Raw genomic sequence first — 20,287 nt, 5'->3', positions numbered from 1 at the left:
CGGCACCGGGAGCGCTCCCGCGTCCATCCGGGGCGGCCGCGGGGAGCGCCGGGCGCTGCCCTGGGTCTGCGCTTCCACAGGGATGGGGGATGCTGGAGCGTGTCCGCCCGAGGGCGGCGAGCCTCCTGCAAGGGCTGGGGAACGAGTCTGATGAGCAGCGGCTGAGGGAGCCGGGGGAGCTCCGGGAGACTCAGGGGGTCCTCATCACTCCCTGTCAGAAAGGTGTAGTGAGGTGGGGCCGGTCTCTTCTGCCGTGTCTGTAGGGAGAGGACCAGAGGAAACGTCATTAAACGGCGACAGCAAGAGATTCAGATTAGGTATTAGATAGAAGAAATTCACTGTTCGGGTGATCAGGTATTGGAACAGGCTGCCCAGGGAGGTGGTGGAGTCACCGTCCCTGGAGGTGTTTAAGAGGTGTTTGGATCTGGTGCTGAGTGATGTGGTTTAGAATCATGAAATTGTCAAGGTTGGAAGAGACCTTCAAGATCATCAAGTCCAGCCATCCACTCAGCACTGCCACTGCAACCACTAACCTATATCAGCCAGTGCCAGATCCATAAACCTGTTTAATACGCCTTTGGTTTAGTGGTTATGGGGTTGAATATTTTGAATATTCTATGAACATCTGCCAAAGGGGCCGACAGAATTGGCCACCCCACGGGAGCCATCATGGCTCCCCGTGGGCCAGTGCTGAGGAGAGCTCAGCACCATTGGCCAGCTCCGAGCCGGATGGGCATGGGACAGCTCCGCAGATACCTCAGGGGTAAGTTGTGTCCCCACAACCACTGCAAATGTCATCCCATCACTGCATGGGGGTTGGAACTGGATGGTCTTTAAGGTCCTTTCCAACCTAAACCAATGTGTTATTAACAATGATGAGTTGCCTTCTGATAGAGAGCTCTCAAGAAGAGATGCTGCTCTAGTTGGTTATCCATAAATTCAGGAATAATCTCTTCTCATTTTGCCTCTCAGTTTACGCTCTGAGAACAGAGAGGGTAAAGTAGCGTCCATGGCCATACTAAAGGGCAGGCTCTTTGGGCCTTGCGCAGGAAACTCCTTTTGCAAATCAGAAAGTTTGCCTGCCAGTGGGCCAAAAAATTATCCCATAAATGTGATGAATGCAGAAAAAGAAGCAGTAAGATGAGGTAGCATTTCAAGAGAACAAAAAAGGAACCTTCTAAATATTCCAAGCAGGGCTCCATTTTAACTTGCCTCTTCAGACCACAGACTTGCCCTATTCTTTGTTTCTTTTTTTTTTTGTTACGTTGGCTATATGTGTGTGTAGAGAATCCTTTGTCTGTTGTTTCCTCTCAGTGTTAATAGAATGTCAATTATTAGTAGTACTATTTAAAACAAAAGGGCAGCTAAGGGGGAAAAAACCCCTACACATTCAATGCCAAATTTCATAGGTTTATGTTTATAATGTATGGTAATAGCACCTTGCCACTTAGCAAACTCCATGTCCTTTATACACATGCTGAAATTAAATTTCACCATTCCACTGAGAGACATTCAGATGTTATCCTCATTTTACAGATGAGAAGACTGATTCATTGAAATCAAAGTCTCTGGTTATGTCATGAACAAAGCAGCACGGCAAAAAAGCCCAGCCCACGTTTCTTGATTCCTTGTTCTGTATCCATGTATTTTCCCATCTTCCTTTAATCACCAACTATCAGAAAATATCACCAAAATGGTTTGTATTGATTCTCAACAGCATGAAGTATAGTAGATGTGGTGTGAAAAAATGGTCAAACTACCTGAAAGAATGTAATTTTTATGTTTTGCAAGCCCCAAAAGTAATGTGTAGTTATGGGGCTGTACTTTCCATATCTGTAATAATAAAGTATTCATTAACGTTTTGAGGTGCCTCTGAATTTTTATTAGGTTACAGTTATTTTCCTTAACTTTCCCATTTCTTTAACACACTGTGCAATAAAAGAGGTCAGAGTCTATTTTTACATTTTTGTTCTTCTGAGAAAGATGAGACAACTGGCATGGGAGCAATCACACTGGAGGGGATGCTTGCAAACAGAATGGGCAACTAAAATTCATTTTCAGATGAGATGGCATTTTCTTTTCTTTCCATCTCAACAGACACATATGTGAGTAGTCTCACTGCTTGCAATTTGACACGCCTGAGATTCTGCATGTGCAAAGCTTCAGAGTAGAAGGTATGAATTACAGGAAGGGAAATAAACCAAGTGTTGCACACTCAGGATGTTTGTGGTGGTGCAGTGGAGGCTGTAAAGTTAAAATAAAAAGGCCAAGCCCATAAAAATACATGAGAGATAAAAGGACTCTTGAGGTAGAAGTGGGGCATTGTCTCTCCCTGCTCTCCATGTATCTACATACTGCTTGATAAGCATATCTTTTATCTTTAGGCACACAGGAACTGAGCTAAGAAAATCTGCCCCAATGTGGAAAATGTGTTATCTTTTTCTCTGATGAGCAATTTGGGAATGTTTGAGGTAATGTTGCAGCATTTGCAAATGTAACATCCATCTTATTTCCTTTTAAACCTCATTTCTCAGATTTTCAGTTCAGTCATGTAATTACTGCTTATGCATTTTTGGTGGAACTTCATTAAAATTTTGACCTTGCATGGCTTCTGCAGCACTTGCAATAATAGCCTTTCAATTTTTTAGCATTTGCAGATTTGATTGCAGTAGCTGATTTATCCTAATCCTTTAGCGACTGTCCTTTTTTCCATGTCCCTGTGGAAAAATGAATAATTTAATTTTACAGTCATTTCTTCTGTCCTTTTAGTTTTCATGTGATAGTTTCTGACAAATCTTTCAAAGCTGTTTCAGGCCGAATCACTGATGGGTGCACATTAACATTGTGAGATCAGAATCGATAGAGCCCTGGCACTGCACGTAGTGTGAGATTCCAGGGGGTTATACTATCCATTTCAGTTTAAGGAATAGTGAAAGTAGTTGGAATAATAGTAGCTGAAATTAGTCAGGTAGAAGCTTGCACTTGTGATGACCCAGATGCAAAAAGAAATGCTCAGAAAATACCTAAGCCACTGATAGATCTGGGGAGGGTGTCAGAGGAAGAAGCACCCACCTATTAATTTATTCCTTACTGTGTTTCCCAAAGTATTCCGTGTTACTCAGTATTAGATGTTGTGCTTGTGTGGACTCAGTCTGAAATCTGGTGTAATGGTTTTTATATTCTAGTTCAAGAAAACTGCCCCCAGATTTTCTGCGAGATTACAGGTCCTAATTCTTTTGGTCATTGAAGTATCTAACAGTAAAATGTTTGTGTGTATTCAACTTTATTTATGTCAGAGTCTTGCTGAGTAAGAGCTAAAACAAGAAACCAGGGAAATTAAATGTATTTGTATATTTATATCCCTGTGTAGGATTTTGAAAAATTATGAACAAGTATTTCCAAATGTTTTAAGTCCAAAAGCCTGTATTGTGACAGATTATAGTGGGTTTCCTGTGGTGAATGTAACTTCTGTGGCTGATGGAAAGAAAATCAGTGGCATGAGAATTACTGTAGCTGCCCAATCTTCTTTCCAAAGGGGCTTTAACTGCACATTCTTGTTTATTACTCTCTTGATGGGAGAAATACCTGCAAACCTTGGTGTTACTCATACACCCTAAGGACCTCATTTCTCAACTCTGGCTCAAGTTCACTTGTATTGATCTGGGTGAATAACTCCTTAGATATGAAGTTATTAGACAATATTGCCTAATAGAAAAGGTACAGAATCCAGCCTTTAGTTTGTCCTTGGCCCAGGATGTTTATTAGTTACCTAGATGACGGAATGGGAAGCATTCCTTTATCATTTGTATGCACTGCTAACATGGTAAGAGTACAAGCATAGAATTCAAAATGATCCTGAAAGTTACAGATATAATCCAGGAGAAGATGAGGGTAAATAGGGACTGATGCAAGATAAAACATTTAGACAAGAACAATTCAGTGCAGAAAGGCATGACAGAGGACAGCTTGCTAAATAGCAGCTAGGGCAGAAAATAATCTGGGATGTCACAAGCTGGGCATGAGTCAACAGTTGCTTGGTGGTGTGAAAAGGGAAGTGCTCAAGAGCAGGGACAAAGGGTGGGCTCTGGCACACACAGCCCCCCTCTGCTCATCAGCAGTGCTGGAGATCAGCAGGATAACTCTCGGGGTCCTGCCTGAGAAGATACAAGCCAGATGGGGAACATCTAGAGGAAGTCGGAAGAAAAAATGAGAGGATAAAGGAAGAAAGTTAAGGAATTGGAATTATTTTTTTCAGTCTAAAGAAGAGGTAACTGAAGGGTGATAATCTGTTTGAAGCAGAGAGAATAAAAGATGATTGACATGATTTTAATCAGGGAAGATTATTTGATTTTAAGGAAAACATTATCAGGTAGGGGTAGGGAAGTAATAGTGGGATAGATTGTTGGGGAAGCAGTAAAGCTCCAGCACTGGGGATCTGTGTCTGGGTGAGCGTCAGCCCAGAAAGACAGGTCTGATCAGAGGGACCCCATGACCTCATGTCTCAGCTGTCTGTGTTTCTGTGATTCTGGCACTCCTACTTGTGCATTTTGGGACTATTGGCCAGAACAAGTGTTATTCACTGCAAGGGTTGCAGAACTGCCTTCTAAAATTAGACAAAGTGTTCTAAGCAGTGACAAAAGATAAATGAGTTCAAGGGAAGACATGGTGGTCATGTGGCTGCTTGGTTGGCTGGCAGAAAGGGTTTGATGCTTCAGTGCGTGACACCAATTCTGTATCTGAGATCATCCTTTCTGTATAATAGTTTAGTAAGGGCAGGAGACCAATTTATACAGAAAGGAATTAAGTGAGAAAGAACATGCACATGTAACGTATGGAAACAGATCCACTCCTTTCCTATCTGTCATTCTGTGCCTGCCCACCAGTTCTCACTTCATAGAATTACACCTATGTGTTGTCTTAGAAAACATATTCCCATACAAATTTTAGTTCTTGCAGGGGTCAAAATAGGGTTAAGTAAGTCTGTTCTCACCACCTCTTGTCTTTTCAGTGTTTATGTATCTACTTATTTATTCTATAATTAAAGCTGATGGCTTTCCATCAAACATAATCTCTCTCTGAGGTTGGCAGTTGCTGTACAGTGTATGTGTATGGGTGTGTCTGGTAAGTTGAGCACACTGAAGACAGTAAACAAATAATAGTAAATGATAAAAGTTAAGCTCTTACGCCAATTCTTGTGAAAGTGGCTGCCTAACAGTGTGCGTCAAAGCTGCATCTGTTCAACCAAACTGAGATGCTCTGTGCTCAAGTTCTCACTGCATGTGTCATCACTGGCTATTTATTTGTGTTGCCACATGGCCTAGGAGCCTGCAGGAATAATGGCTAAATACAGACCACAGTAGGCTACTCCCTACCCCAAAGAGCCCAAACCTGGTCCTGGATTTGCTACAGGAGCTGTAGAGCAGCTGAATAATTTTAAAAATAATTTCCATACTTGTTTCCCTTCTGCCCTGATCTGATTTGGAGCGGTACATTCCCCAAAGGAAAGATTAAGGGGAATCAGCTCAGTCAATTTTCTTAAGGTACGAATCCCATCACACTGAGTCATTGTACAAATTCGGCACTGGCTGTTCAGATTCCAGCATCTCCCTTTGCCTACAGCACAGTCTGGTAATTATTACTGAATCATTTGAAATTATCCAGAATTTTGATGTGATTACTGTCAATGGCACTAGGTAATATGATTTCAATGAGCTAAATATTGATATGGTAATCCTTATCCTTACTTCTAACACCAAACAATTTAATGTTATCACCATGTGCTGATGAGATAATATATTCCAGTAGTAGCTTTTTATTAATATTTTATTGTTCCAAGTAGTGTTCAGATAAAACACCAATGTGAGTTACAGCATTTCATTAGCAGTGCTGTGCATCTGACTGAGAGGACATTTTTTGAAGACTCTTAAATGACTTCTCAAATCTATGTAATGATCTAAAAATCCATCTGATTGATCCCTGCCTAGAAGTGAGCACTTACCGGAAATATGAGAATACAGAATGATTTTTTAGTTGTTTGAGCGTGAAAATATTTCTAAGTAACTTAGTGCTGCTTAGATGTTTTTCTTTGTAACAGCTTGAAGGTCACTGCTTTTGAAAGATCAGTTGTCCTGGAAGTCTCCTTGGACAAAAAAGAAGAACAGTCAGTCATGCAAATTTTATTTTGTGAAGAGCTCCTTGGCAGAGAACAAGAGAGTCCCTGGTAACTGCCTCACTGTCTTTGGAAAAAGCAAGAATAAAGAGCAGGTTGTAGTGATGATAGGGAAGGTTCTTAGCAAGGACAGAAACGTGGTCTGAAGTGTTTGCTTCCCATAGTTATCCCAAGATGTTTGCTTGGGGTTTGAAGAGTGGCTCTGCCTGCAGTAAGAATGAGATTTGTCAGGAATAGTTCCCATTTCCCAAACTCTGTGTAGATCTTTTGCTTCAGACTGCAACCTGCTCTCCCTACATTTCCTGGCAGGCCTGGATTTAATAGCCTTGTTACATTGTCTAGATTCCCTGCAGAGGTTTGGTACAGGCAATGTGCTGCCTTTGGGCAGCCATTCCCATTCCAAAGGAAAGTGGACTCGAGCCAGAGAGAACCCTGGAAGTGATGGTTACACTGTCCTGTGCACAAAGGAGGAGAGGAAAAAGAAATGGCTTTGCAGCAGTGGCAGCAAAATCCACCAAAAATCTAATATTGATTTTATGAACACACTTGATAGCTGGAGCTAATTTAATCCAAATTTTAACTTTCTGCAGTATTTTGGTATTTACTGACCTGAAAATCCCTCCTTTATCCCAATGCCTTCTAGCTGCTGTTCCAAGTTGTGTTCATTATGGGGTAAAGTCTATGGGTCCTATTCAGCAGCATCAAGAAAAATTTTCAGCTCTTGGATTACTTAATCAGTTTTAAAACTCCAATTTCATACTGAAATAATGTCTAGGCAAACAGCGAAGTTTCTATCTGTAAGAAAATTTATTTGGAGAAGAGCTTTAGCAGTGTTGTTACTGAACTCTACGGTGTTCCTTCCTTTTTTGGCTTGGAGATTGCTGCCTTGGCAATTCCCACTGGCTCCTTACATGGCTTGGAAAGACCCTGGTCTCACAGACTGCTTCACCATAGACCCTACCTTGTCCTCCCATGAAATGGGCCCTCTGCTCCTGACCAGCTGAATGAACTGAAGTGGGATTCTGCAGGGACAAGCAGGAGGCCCCTGCCACGGTTTGGGACTGTAACACTGTGAAGCTCCTGTATTCCAGCACAGAAAGAGGGCAAGGAGATAAATGACTCCAGTGTTTGTTTGTTTTGCCTAAAGAAGGTTCTTTGTAAGCGTATTCCACATGAGGATTCTTCTATCCACGTAAATAGATCCCTTGTGTCTGAATTTAAGTCTCTGTATATTGTTCCTTGTGCAATGGCTTAGAAATACTTTGGAGGCATTATCTGAGAGCTTCTGTGGCTTCTCTCACATATTTCCCCTGCCTCCCTGCTCCTACACATCTATGCACACACAGTGAGAGATGCAGGGTCAGATTCTAATCAGACTTCTGCTCATTTTACACTTACAAAACTCTCTTTTTGCGCTTTTTTATTTTCTGAGTTTCACCCATAAATCACTTTTGGACCCACTAGGTAGTTCTTTGTAAACACTAGCCCAACAAGAGCTGTGCTACTGAGAACCTCAAACTCCAGAAGGAGTGATAACTGGCCAAATTTGGAGCTGAGAGCCTTCAAACACAAGCACCAGCCCATCTGTGGCCAGTTTCCCTGCCTGGTGGGGTTGTTTTGTGAAGTTGTTACTAGAGAATCAAAGCAGTGCCATTTACTCTTGACACTGTGGATTGCATTGCAGGGACAGCCCCACACATCACTTGCATCTGTCATAAGCAGGTTTCCCATTTGGGTTACTTTCCATTTAAAGCTTTGACTGGTGGCATGGAGCAGGAAGAGAGAGGCCAGATGTTTCTCCTTGACCATTTTCTGATTGTCTCTCCCTCAAAAGTTAACTATTCTGTGGTTCCTTTGGCTTCATATTTTTATCTAATGTCAGTGTTGGGAAGTCTTCAAGACTAAAATCTAAGAAAGCATTTTCTAGCTTTCCTAGCAGAACACATTTCAAAATGTGGCTGTGAGCTGCAACAGAATTAGGCTTTACACCAGAGAAAAAGGACACATGCTCCACTTATGAAAAAGAAAATTAATTAATCAAAATTACTATTATAAAATGATCCATTTTTTTTTAACAGGCAGGTAACAAGAGGTCCCTGCATGGACTGTGTGAAGGTGATTGATGTGAGGCAGTCTATCTGTGTGAGTCCTTCCTGTGGTATCTGGGGTTTTCAGTCAGAGACACAAATCATTCAGATGCTAAAAGTCTGGCAGTGCCACTCTGCCTGCAGAGCCAATCAGTTATCCAGCCCCTCCAAAGCAATCAGGGATGTGCTCTGCAATTAGGGCCCTGGTACAGCTGTCAGTAATGAGCACTGGCTTGGTTCTTGAAGAACTGTGAGTGTAAAATAATAGGTAAATTCCTCATGATGAATAAATTGATGCTGTGGGCAGCAACATGAAGGATTGTTGCCCCTCATGAAATCCACTCCATCCAGTCTGTTGCCTTCTAGATCTACATTTATTTGCATCTTTGGCAAGGACACAGATTTCTTCCTTCTAGAAATTTAAGGGCCAAACTAAGAAGACATTTAAATATTTCTGAAATAAACGAAATGTAGTATATCATGTAGGAATCCTTTAGATACATTTTGTAGCAATGCTGGGTGATAAATGACATTATGTCCAGAAGAACCCTCCAGAGGATAATTCTCTTCCGTACCCCTGCACAGTGAACCAGGCACAGCAGCCGCCAACCACCTGAACATTCAGCAAAACAGATTTAGTCAAGCACTGAGCACATGCTCTATGAGCTTTTCAAGGCAAACCCTTCAGTTTTGGTACTCTCCAACCCACGTTCAGCTAACAGAAACCTCTAGGGCTCTTGTTTTGGCTTTCAGTATGACTGCTATTAGCACAGGTCACAGCATTGCTAATAGAGTTTCCACTTGTTCCCTTGCCACGACTTCAGCTTCCACATGTGAAGATTTCTGTCTCAAGTCAGCAGTGGTGAGCCCTGAGTGGTTTGAAATCCTGTGGTGAGTGGTCTGGTATGAGTGGCTGTGAGCACAGTGTGATAATACCCATGTGTGCATAAACTGGGCTGCAAACGTGTTGTTGGGGTTGAATGGTTTGTTCAGTGAAGAAGAAAAAAGGAGAGAAGTTTGAAGAGCCCTGGAGAGTCTCCCTTGCCTTACTATGGTGATGCAGCACCTGCTTTGTTATCTGAGATTCCTACCTCCAAGGTGGTTTAGCCCTGGATCAAAGCCAGCAGCTGTCACAGGAGCCCTTTGAAGCTTGTCCTGCTACAGGAAATGAAAAAAGAAAGGAGCTGCCAGTGCCTCGGCAGGGCTGAGCATGAGGTGCTGGCTTTCCACCAGCAACACTGGTTATTCTTCTTAGTATGACAACAGCCTGCTTGGCCTACCAGGGCTGGAGCCTTACCTTTTCTCAGGCAATTCCCAGGGGCAGGATTTTCAGCCAACCTGCACCCCACTGCTCCAAGGGGGTATAGAGGCTGTGTAACTTGTGTGAAAAGAAGTTGTGACAAGTCCTGTCATGGCAGAACTTCAGCTGTACAAATTCGGCTGGTGAGTGGGTGGGGGAGTGGATGGGGGTGGGGGGGTTTCCATTTGAAGTTTCATTTAATATTGACATTTGCCAGTTATTACTGTACAGTGGCATCTGAGCAAATTCGAATATTTTGCCATTCCACACCTGAAAAAATAACTACTGTAGTTCAGACCTTAGGGTAGTAAGTGTTGGCTGCTACCTGCTTTTCAGTGGTAGTTCCTTATCTGTGTAAAGGCAGTACCATGAACCTCAATTAGTTAGTGCTTATACAGTGCTTTGAAAGTATAAGACACTATCTACCTTTTAAGTATTACAATGTTTCTGTAACATATTCTAACAAGTACATGCTTCAGTACACAGCTGCACACTCAGCGGTAGGCCAGAAGTACTTCCTAAGGGAAATAATCTGGGAGTTTCTGCCCCCATGGCACAAGGAAATCAAGAAAAATCTTACCAGTTTTAAGTTTATAGCATGTGTACCTTCAGAGCATGGATAGCCCAGCTAAGAAAAACAGAGTACAAATAGCTGCCAAATAAAACAATATTTGGTGTAGTGCAAAACCTCTGCACAATCCGATCACAGTGTGAGCAGGGCTGGAGGCAGATGGAGAAGGTATAGCATCATTGATTTCCAATTATTTCCAATGTCCAGCCCAGGAGCTCCGAGTTGCTAAGAGTGTGCTGTGCTGTGCAGTGCTATAGATGTTCTTTTATTTTGATGCATTGGAGACAAGGATGAATCTGACTTCCTCATTTTGCTCTTCAGCCAATGCTGCCAGCGGTGAATTAAATGCCTTGCTAAATTAACAAGTCATAACGTTTTTGCACTCGGGCCAGGGAGCTGTCGCTCTGTGCTTTGCACGCAAGCATGGCAGATATGTTATCCTGGGGATAGAGTGACAGCTCCAAAGGCTGCAGTGAAACACAATCTGGATCGGACACAGGGCAGCCAGTTGGGCCATCTGCGGGAAGGAGCACCCAAAAAGGTAACTGGCTCAGGTGGGTAATCCCCAGCAGCCTCAAAAACTCAAAGCACCCAGCCCGGTTGGCTATGGGAGCTTACATCTGGCAAATTTGAGAGTTGTGACTGTGGCACTGACATTTTACAGTGATGGGAAGTGGTTAGGAATATGGATATTTAGTTTCTGTGGTTTGTCCACTTTAGTCCTGGCTCTTTCCCAGGCTCATCAGATCAGTGTGGGGTGTGGATTAGCCAGAGCTATCATGGAACAGGGCTCTCTGGCGTGCTCCTTGCACGTGGCTCTGCAGACCTCACTGCTCAAAGGGTGCCCTGGCCATGCAGAACCAGCCCTTTGGTGTCTCTCTGTCTCCGAAATCAGCAGAAAAATGACCCTGTGAGAGGGATCTGAGGGCACAGCAGCAGCTCAGACAAGCTGGGAGGATAGGACGTGGGTAGGACTGCAGGGCTGGGATAGGGGTCTAGTTAGTGACACCCCTGCCAAGCTCTTGGCTTGCTTCAGCTGTAATCCCACACTCACTCGTGCCACCGGCTCCTGCCCAGTCTTCACCCTGTCTAGGGTTATCCGTGCTTCACACCTCGACTCCCACTGCCATCCCAGAGACAACAAGGATTGATGGGTGAACCACTTACCAGCTGGCCCTGGGGGATGGATGGGTGAACCACTGACCAGCTGGCCCCAGAACATGGGCTCACAGAGCTGCAGAGAGGCCATGTGCAGCCACAGAGAGTCTGCAGAGCAGCAGACCATCTTTTAGGAGTTAATAATAGCTTTAAAAGAACAAATAAGTCTCAGAACTAAATGCTTGGTGCCACCTGCAGAAATAAAAGGAGAACTACTTATGCCTGTTTGCTGCTTTTCTGACAAAGAGCTCAGTTCCAGAGAGAAGTGGTACAAGCACAAAGCTGTCCTCTACATTCAGATTTCATCCTGCTTTCATGGGACTATTCTCCTTAAAAGCCTCTGATGCATTCCAGCCCTTCAGAAATCGTCCACTTGAACACACTGCAGAGTTGAACACGGGAAATGAAATAAGATGCAAGCCTGTGTGTAGTGACAAAATGTAGGATACAGCACAGAAGGATGCTATGTAATATCTGATCTGGAATTTGGCTCCGGTGGGCTGTGGCAGATGGAATAAATCAGGAGTTATGAATACTTCATGTGAGGTAGAGTGTGTCGACTGCAGACTTGGTTAAAGCTGGTGGTTTACTTACCACTGGGATCTTGGAAACTGAATAAAAAGACCAATTACCACCTATTTCTGTAATGAGAGGTGAGGGTGGATGTTTCTCCTTGGTTTCCCAGCCAAAACAATGGGCTGTGTGTCAAAGCTTGTACTTGCAAAGGCACAGGGTGGAGGATTTGGGTGGTTTTTGTGTCAGTAAGAAAAGGAGTCATCTAAGGGACTCCTGAAATAACAGGAGGAGAGACTTGGGTTTAATGACCTTGGTTTGGAAACAGTGAATAGGCCTTGGTGCACTTCTGTGTTCAAGGAAACTAGGTTCTGTATCGTTGACTTTTTTCCAGCCTCTCTTCCCAATGGGAACAATCTAGTGAGGCCCTGGTTAATACCTGCTGTAAATCAGCTGAACATACACATTTCTGACTTGAGCAGTGTCCCCTCCCCTTCAATTATCACTCCTCATGTGCAAACATTAAAGCAAAACTCAATTAGAAGTGAGCTAGAAGAGTACAATTAAAAGCTTGCTTCAGGTCCAAATGCCCTGAGCAGAGCAGATAGGACATTCTGAGGGGCTGCAAAAGTACATCCTTTCAGCAGGAGCCAGATGCAGGTTTGGATTTAAGCATCTCCTGGGCCCCAAGAATTCCAGCCACACTTTTGGTCAAGGCTTGTCCCTGCCCAGAGCAGTGACAGGCTGGATGGGGTGCTCCTGGCAGAGAGGCTTCCTTGACCATTCCTGAGGATGAGTTAGACCCAGGACTCACACAAGGGGGGATTCTGGCAGCGTGGATGGTGACGGCATAAATGCCACTGGCTGTCAGGTGTGGCTTGTCTTCTTTCAGAAAGGACTTTTTATGGGATGTGTTGGGAAGTCTCATATTGAAGCCTTATTCTCCATAGTCTGAGCAAGGTCCTTGCCCTGAAATGGGACAGGGACACTTTTTCCTCAAAGCAATGCTACTGCAGCTGGTAAATCCCAAACTCTTCCTTTACCTAAAACCAAGGTGCTTTTTTTTTTTTTTCTTTCCTGAAATGATCTTGGTTAGCACAGCACATCTTGTTCCACTGAGTTACAAGATTTGGGCTTTTACATACTGGAATTTTGGTATCTCTTTACAGCAAAAAATAAACTCATATTAGGACAGTTCTAGGTGATAGTTAATGTAAACTAGTGTGGAAGAATGTATTGAAAACCAGTATGTACTATATCTATATGTATGTGTATAGATTTTGGATTGGATATTAGGAAAATTTTTTTCACTGAAAGGGTGGTCAAACACCGGAATGGGCTGCCCAGGGCAGTGGTGGAATCACCATCCCTGGAGTTCTTTAAAAAATGTGTGAATGTGGCACTTGGAGACATGGATTAGTGATGAACTTGGCAGTGCAGGGCTAACAGTTGGACTCAGAGGTCTTTTCTAAGCTTAGCAATTCCAACCTCTATGATTCTCTGATACCCTCCAGGCATCTGGTGAGAATGAAAAGGTAGCTGTCATAGGTTAGCAAGCATAGTCCCGGAAGGGATGTCCTTGCTGAGGGGTGCTTACAGCTTCCTCTGGGACCTGATAGAACCTATCAGCTGGCCAGTTTGAATATGGACAATTCTCTAAGCCACTTAAAGTTGTGACCACCTCTGTGATCCACACTTAAGAATAGGCAAACTCCCCCTCCAAGCTCTCTCTCGTTTCCGGCACTGGCACAGGTGGCTGCGGGCCCCGTGTGGGGGCCAGCGGGCCCGGCCAGGCCCTGCTTGGGCCAGGCCGGGCCGGGCCACGGCCATCCTGGAGCCATGGACCTGTTCCAGCCATGGAACCCCCCCCACTGCCTTGCCGTGGGCAGCCGGAGCGGCTCGGCTCTCCCCCCTCTCCACTTCGATAAGAAAAATTCAACATTCCAGCTGCAAAGCTGCAAGGCCGAGGTGAGATTAACCCTTTTTATTGCTGTGAAGAGCTGAAAGCCTGAGGGAAGAGAGAGAGGAGGTGCTTAAAGCTGAAATTCTGTTGTGAAGCTATGATATATCAGAGTATCCCGTTGTAATCTCATGAAGATATGGGGGGTGGAGTGTTCAGCTCATGAGCAAAAGCACCTGCACTGAGATAGGCAGATGCTGATGCAGCTGTAATTTCACGAGAAGTTTGGACAGGGAGAGATGGACCAGATGAGGACTTTTGCTCCAAATGGGAAAGGAGAAAACCTCAGTTCCTAGAGATGCTCCCAGAGATAGTCCTAATGATGAAGATGAGGAAGACCCTTTGCTCCCAGGGAAGGAGAAGGGCCTCTGTTTTTTTGTTTCTGAACAGCTCAACCTTAAAAATTGTACCCCAAAAAACTTCAAGAGTGGACCCTCGAAAGCAGTTGTGGGAAAAGCTGCAAGTCGAGGGAAGGGATTCACATGCGAGTGGAGAGACTCCTCTTCCTAAATGGACTGAACAATATTTGGAAGTGGGCGGCTGTCTCCTTGTGATAATGTTTTCATAGCACGAGCAAGAAGAGACTTCTCTTTCTAAATGGATTGAACAAGGTTATTATGGAAGTGGTAAACAGACTGAACATCTTAAGGGTTGTCTTTTTACATTGTCAGTGGAAGAAGGGAGGAAGGTGGGGGGAGGAGGAGAGTTCTGAAGGTGGTATATTTTTTTTTCCTTCTTTTAGGTCTGTTAATAAACTTCTTTGTATTCTTTCAAGTTTGGTGCCTGCTTTGCATTTCTCCTAATTCTTATCTCACAGCAGATAAACAGTAATGAGTATTTTGGACCAAACCACTACAGTAGCAAAAAGCTTTCATCTCTTAAGCCTGCTTTTCCTATTCTGACAATATTGTCTATGTCAATATTATTTCAGTAATATTTCAAAACAGAAATCTGAATTATATTGAAGAAGTTTATATCTTCATTAAGATTTTTTTTTCCTTAGGACCACTAAAATGAAACCTTTCTCTTGCCTCAAAATTTAACAGTAATTATACAACTGAAAATGGAAATGATTCTGAGAAAGGGCATAAAGAGATCTCTGGGATGGTAGTATTAATTTTACAAATACACAGTGAAATCCTCTTGCTATTTTTAACAGCCTGCCTCAGCTATAAAAGGAAAAATACCAGAAGATGTAGAAAATGTGAAGAGGAAGTACTGCAGAGTGAACCCAGAGGATTGCTCAGAGAGGAAATGACTCAGGCAGTTGCTAAGTAAAGGCAGCTGCCTATTTACAGGGGAATTAAAAGAGTTAAAGGAGAAATTCCCAAACAAAATATCCTCAGCAGAGTGTGGATGGCATGAGGATGCACTTAGAATAAATGTGTTTGAATGGAACCACAGAATTGCCTGAGGTTTGCCCTGTGCTGGCAGGGATAGAACAGCCACAGCCATGGGCAGGAATCAGAAGCCATAGGAAAAACCCAGCCTCAGCAGACACTGGCCATGTGGGCACTGCTGTGCCATGGTCTGGGTGAAGGAATCCCTCTGGCAGCCAGGATATGAGCCCTGCCCATGACCACTCCGGGGCCCTTTTACCCCAGCATGATGGTGAGGGTGGATTGAGACATAGTTGAAGAACATCCAACCACTCTGGCCTTCATCCTTCCACCCTTCAACAGGATCTCATCTTCCTTTTTCTCCCTTTGAAGGCCACTTGCAAGCCCAGTATGGAGGAATTTCTGGTGGGAAGGCATGGCTCCTTTTTTCAGCTTGTGAAATGGGAAGTCACTAGGATCTGCTGGCAGAGTTTGTGTGTGTGCTGCACACTCTTTGCATGAGAGGTGCACCATCATCCCCAGCCATCTTCAAGGCAGGCCACAAGGCAGCATTTCAATCTCCCAGGATCTACCTCTGCATGACTGTTTTTCCTTTTCACCAGATACGTGTGGATAACTAGCTGGAACAGAGAGAAAACAAAAGCCCTTCCTCCCATTCACATCTAGTACCTGTAATTAATGAGCAAAATGCACTTCCCTCTTAGCAAGACATCAAGTAAAAAGAGTCCCGGCATTGCTTGTTAATAAAATAAAACCTTGTAATAAATCACAGCCCATAAGACATGTTACAGAGGAAGTATCTTAGCAGCTGTTTGGGGGAAGCAAAGGCTGGTGTGACAGTTCACTGTCCTGTTGGTGGTGACAGTCCCCGTGGTTTGGGTCCCTGACTGCACAACCAGTGAGAGGAAGCAATATACATCCACTTACGGGAGCTATGAGTCTTACCCTATTATGTGTAACTGCAAAGCTTGTACCCGGTTTTTGTTCATATCTAGTGAAAGTAGTATCAATTTAAGAAGTTCTCCAGCCACAGGGAATTAGAAAAGCAGTGATGATGTGACACACTGAATTCAAGATGTGGAAAAAATCTCTGCTATGGCACTTCTTTGTTCGAGTTTCTGTGTGTTGGGGGTTAGGTTTTTTCAGGGAATTTCTTCGCATTTGTTGTCAGGGAGATAGAAAATAGACAGCTATGGAGAGACAAAAGAGGAAGCCGAGTGCCTCGACATATCCTTGAAATGGTTCTGGGGATCGGGGGGACGGGGGAAAGGGGGGGGGGGGGGGAGTGGAACGGGGCTGTTTTGGCAGTTTCTTAACTGGGGGTGGTCAGTCTTTGCCCGGCTTCGGAGGCGAGACAGTTGTGGGTTTTGGGTGCTGGATTTCTGCTGCTCAGGGAGAAAGCGGTGCTGCCGCGCTGCTCCCGGGCCCCGCGCAGGGGTGCGGCAGGGCAGGCGGGCGGCAGCGGCAGCCACAGACAGCGCCAACGCAGCGCTCCGAGCCGCTGTACCGGGTGTTTCCCTCCGGGCGGCAGCACTGGGGTTAAAAAGAGCAAAAGGTGCAAAGAGTGCAGAAACTGCAGGAAGCCCCCGCACGGGCGCGCTCAGCTCGCTGCGGGGCTCACGCCCACAGCCCGCGGCCGCAGCGCCGCTCGGGGCCCGCAAGCGGCACCCGCCGCGCGCTCGAGCCCCCGCGCACGCGCAGTCCGCGAGCGCAGTGCCGCCGGTGCCCGCACCCCCCAGTCACTACGGAGCGCCCCTCCTCCCGGCGGCGGCTGCAGTACCGCGCGCTGTCACCAGGTGGCAGCAGCGACTCAGCGCCCAGCCGAGCGCTCGGACTGTCACAGTGACACAAAACCTCTGAACACACGGAGCGCTTTCTGTTGCCTTCACAGAGATCATATTTTCTCCCCTTTTCAAGCCCTTTCTTGTTTCATTTATATAATTTATATGTACAAAAATTATATTTGTATTTCCAAGCGCCTATATATCTGTATTTGTACAAGCAAAACTAACAATGTGACCCAGAGACATAAAAAAATCTAAGAACTGTGAGTACAGGACCAGAGATGCCATCGGGCTCCACAGCTGGGGCCCAGGAGGCCATCATGCGTTTGTCTTTGCACATCACCTCCTGCCCAGTGCAAAGGGAGGGCAAGGGTGGCCGATAAGGGTTTATTCTGTCATGCGTGTGACAAGTTCCTTCAGTAAGTCTGCTCTGTCACCTGGGGGCCCTGACGCTGCCCCTGCCCCTGGGACACCTCAGTGGCTGTTTCCGGAGCAGCGCTGGTCAGTCTGGAGGGGAACTGACAGTTGGTCAGCTCCTGGAGCCATGGGCTGCCGGACAGAGGCGAAGTTCACCAAAAACGAGCATCAGGGCCCATGATGAGGGAAGAGGAAGGAGGAAAGAGGAAGGAGGAAGGAGGAAAGAGGAAGGAGGAAAGAAGAAGGGGAAGCCAGCTTGGTGGTGGGGGTGTTCAGGGAAAGCACAAGGCTGGGAATGGAACAGAGAAAAACAGAAAAGACAGGGACAAGAAAAAGGAGAGAGGAACAGCAAGAGGGGGGGGGGGAAGGGAGCAGGACAGAGATAAAGAACCACAGAATCATTTAGGTTGGAAAAGAAGTTTGAGATCATCCAAGTCCAACCATTAACCCAGCACTACTAAGTCCACCACTAAACCACTTCACTTGAATAGAGTGAAGAGGGGAAGTTAAGAGTAAGTGAAATAAAGAGTAGTGAAGTAAAGCCTGAAGAGCACAACAGAAATTTTTAAGTAGTGGTTTTAAGGGTGGGACAAGCTTTGGTGCTTTGTGTTTTTTTCCTTGAAATATATTAGATGATTTTTAATGCTAGACTTTAATATTAGATTTAGGAAGATCCAGGGGTTTGAGGCTCATTTTACTGCAGGACGCTCTAAGCCCAGGAAAATATGATGGAAGCTGATGTTAGTTATAGGGAATATTTCAGGGTTAGTTCTTAGGAAGATTTGAATGTGAATTACCTTTTTCACTACTGTTACAAGTAATGTTACAGCTGAGATTAGGATTAAGGAACTGAAAAAAGCAGCAGGATGAACAGAAGTTAGGGCAGGTTGTTTCAAAGTCTGAACAATTCATATTGCTAAACAAAATGAACAGATATCAAAATTATTTCTTTTGTCTTGGATTAGTTATGGTACAATGGAAGATTGTGGTACTTCTTTGATTTTGTGGTTTATGTGTGTTTGAAGACAGTATCTACGCAAAAAAAAAAGCCTCTTATATTTAATCACTCACAGGTTCCAGGCTCTGTGAGGTCTGGGATAGACATTCTTCTCTGAATCCAGCTATGCCAATGGATTATGCTGTTTCTCAGAACTGTTCTCATTACCATGCAGTTGGTCACCTCCTTCGCTATACAGCATCTGTGAGCTTTCCTGACAGACTTGGATTATGGGGTGCTCCCATAAGATCCTCAGTCTTCAGTCTGATGAGAGAAACAACTTCTAGCAAGCACTGGTAGATATAATGTCCTAACGGCAAAGCAGGACTCCTGAGAAAGCAGCTATCCTGTACCTTAATTTGGAGAAGGAATTGTGTTTCTTGCTGCTTTCAAATTTAACTTTAGAAGGCAAAACTGAGAAGTTTGGCTAGTCTAAAACCTGTCATGCTATCTCCTTTTCTGTTCTATTTTCTACAGATTATTAGAAGAGATCTTTCTTTCCCCATATTTATTTCCATCAAGTTTCTACAAAGGTACAACAGACTTGTGGCTAAGTTTATCCTGTAAAATCAGAGAGTTGAGTTTTACCATCTGGGCTACGGCTGCTTCTTAGTAGCATAAGCAAATAACAGATGTGAACATACTCTGCAAGAAGAAAGCATGACATGAAACAAACATTTATTAAAAAGGACTGTACAGACAAATTAAACAGGTCTCACACTGTTACTCCTACAAGGCACAGGAGTAAAATACTTAAAACACAGAAGCCAGTGAAAACACCAGATATTGCTAGAATATCTAAATACTAAAATGAAAACATATGCTGGAGGCATTAGAAAACTGTACAATAAAGGAATAAAGCACTTCTATTTATTTAAAGTGCTAGTGAAGTCTTAATTTCTTGAATAGTATGCTATTTAAAGTAACGCTGTCTATTGTAACACTGACTAAAGTAACAATGTCTATTCTTTCAAATTTAGATTATGTAAATTGAAGCCACTGTCAGGTTCAGTCAGGGTCCTGTTTAGAAAGCTACAGTCGAATTCAGGAAGTGCAAGTATTTAAATTTGCCTTACATTTTCTCTGTAATTGTGTCCTTGGCACTAAAGTTTGGACAACTGATCCACCCCAGCTTGGGTATGAAAATTTCTATAGCAAAGCATTTAGATACAGTACACTGTTTGCATCCTTTCATGGTGAGCTTAAGGTCAGTGGCAGGGTGAAAGGCTTGGGATTTTATTTGGTTTTTTTCTGTTTGGTTGCAGAACAACAGGACTATTCTTCAAGGCAAATGATGAATCAGGAAAAGACCCTGGAAGCCATCCATACCAAGAGAATCCAGTTATTTTGTTGTCACTTGGATACCCTTTTAAAAATCAAATGACAAAGACAGGGTTAAACCAGACTTTAGTAATATAAAAGTCTTCTAAGCTTTGAGGAGGGTCTCATTGTGGCTATAAGAATAAATTTAAAAAGAAGAATAAATTTAAACTAAGTGAAGAAGTATCCACAAAGACTTTAGATACAAAGGAAGAAGCCATTGTTGCTCCATGAAACAAAAATGCAGTAGACTTGTGGTAAGAACTGTACTTCAGACAGCTTCCTCTTCTGTCTGAAAACCAAGAAATCAATATTTTGTACTTATTCCTCCAGTCTCTTGAGAAAGTTGCCTGGGAGAAAAGAGCCTGGGGCTGTCACAAGAAGAGTTCTTCAGTTAAACTTCTGTGATTATTCCGTGAGAGAAAAGAATACTCTTTCCCTATGAAAGATACTGCTTCCCTCCCTGCCCCCACCCCATGGTCCCCTAATACATCAAACATATTTTATCTCCTTGAAAGAGCTAGAATCATAGAATATCTCAAGTATGAAGGGACCCATAAGGATCATCAAGTTCAGCTCCCTGCTCCTCACAGGGCTACCTAGCATCAAACTGTATGGCGAAGAGTGTCATCCAGGTCCTCCTCAAACCCTGACAGGCTTGGTGCCTTGGC

Source organism: Coloeus monedula, assembly GCF_965178545.1.
Source record: "Coloeus monedula genome assembly, chromosome: 12".
Taxonomy (NCBI): Eukaryota; Metazoa; Chordata; class Aves; order Passeriformes; family Corvidae; genus Coloeus; species Coloeus monedula.
The sequence above is the reverse complement of the archived record's forward strand: the minus strand, read 5'-3'. Positions refer to the sequence as shown.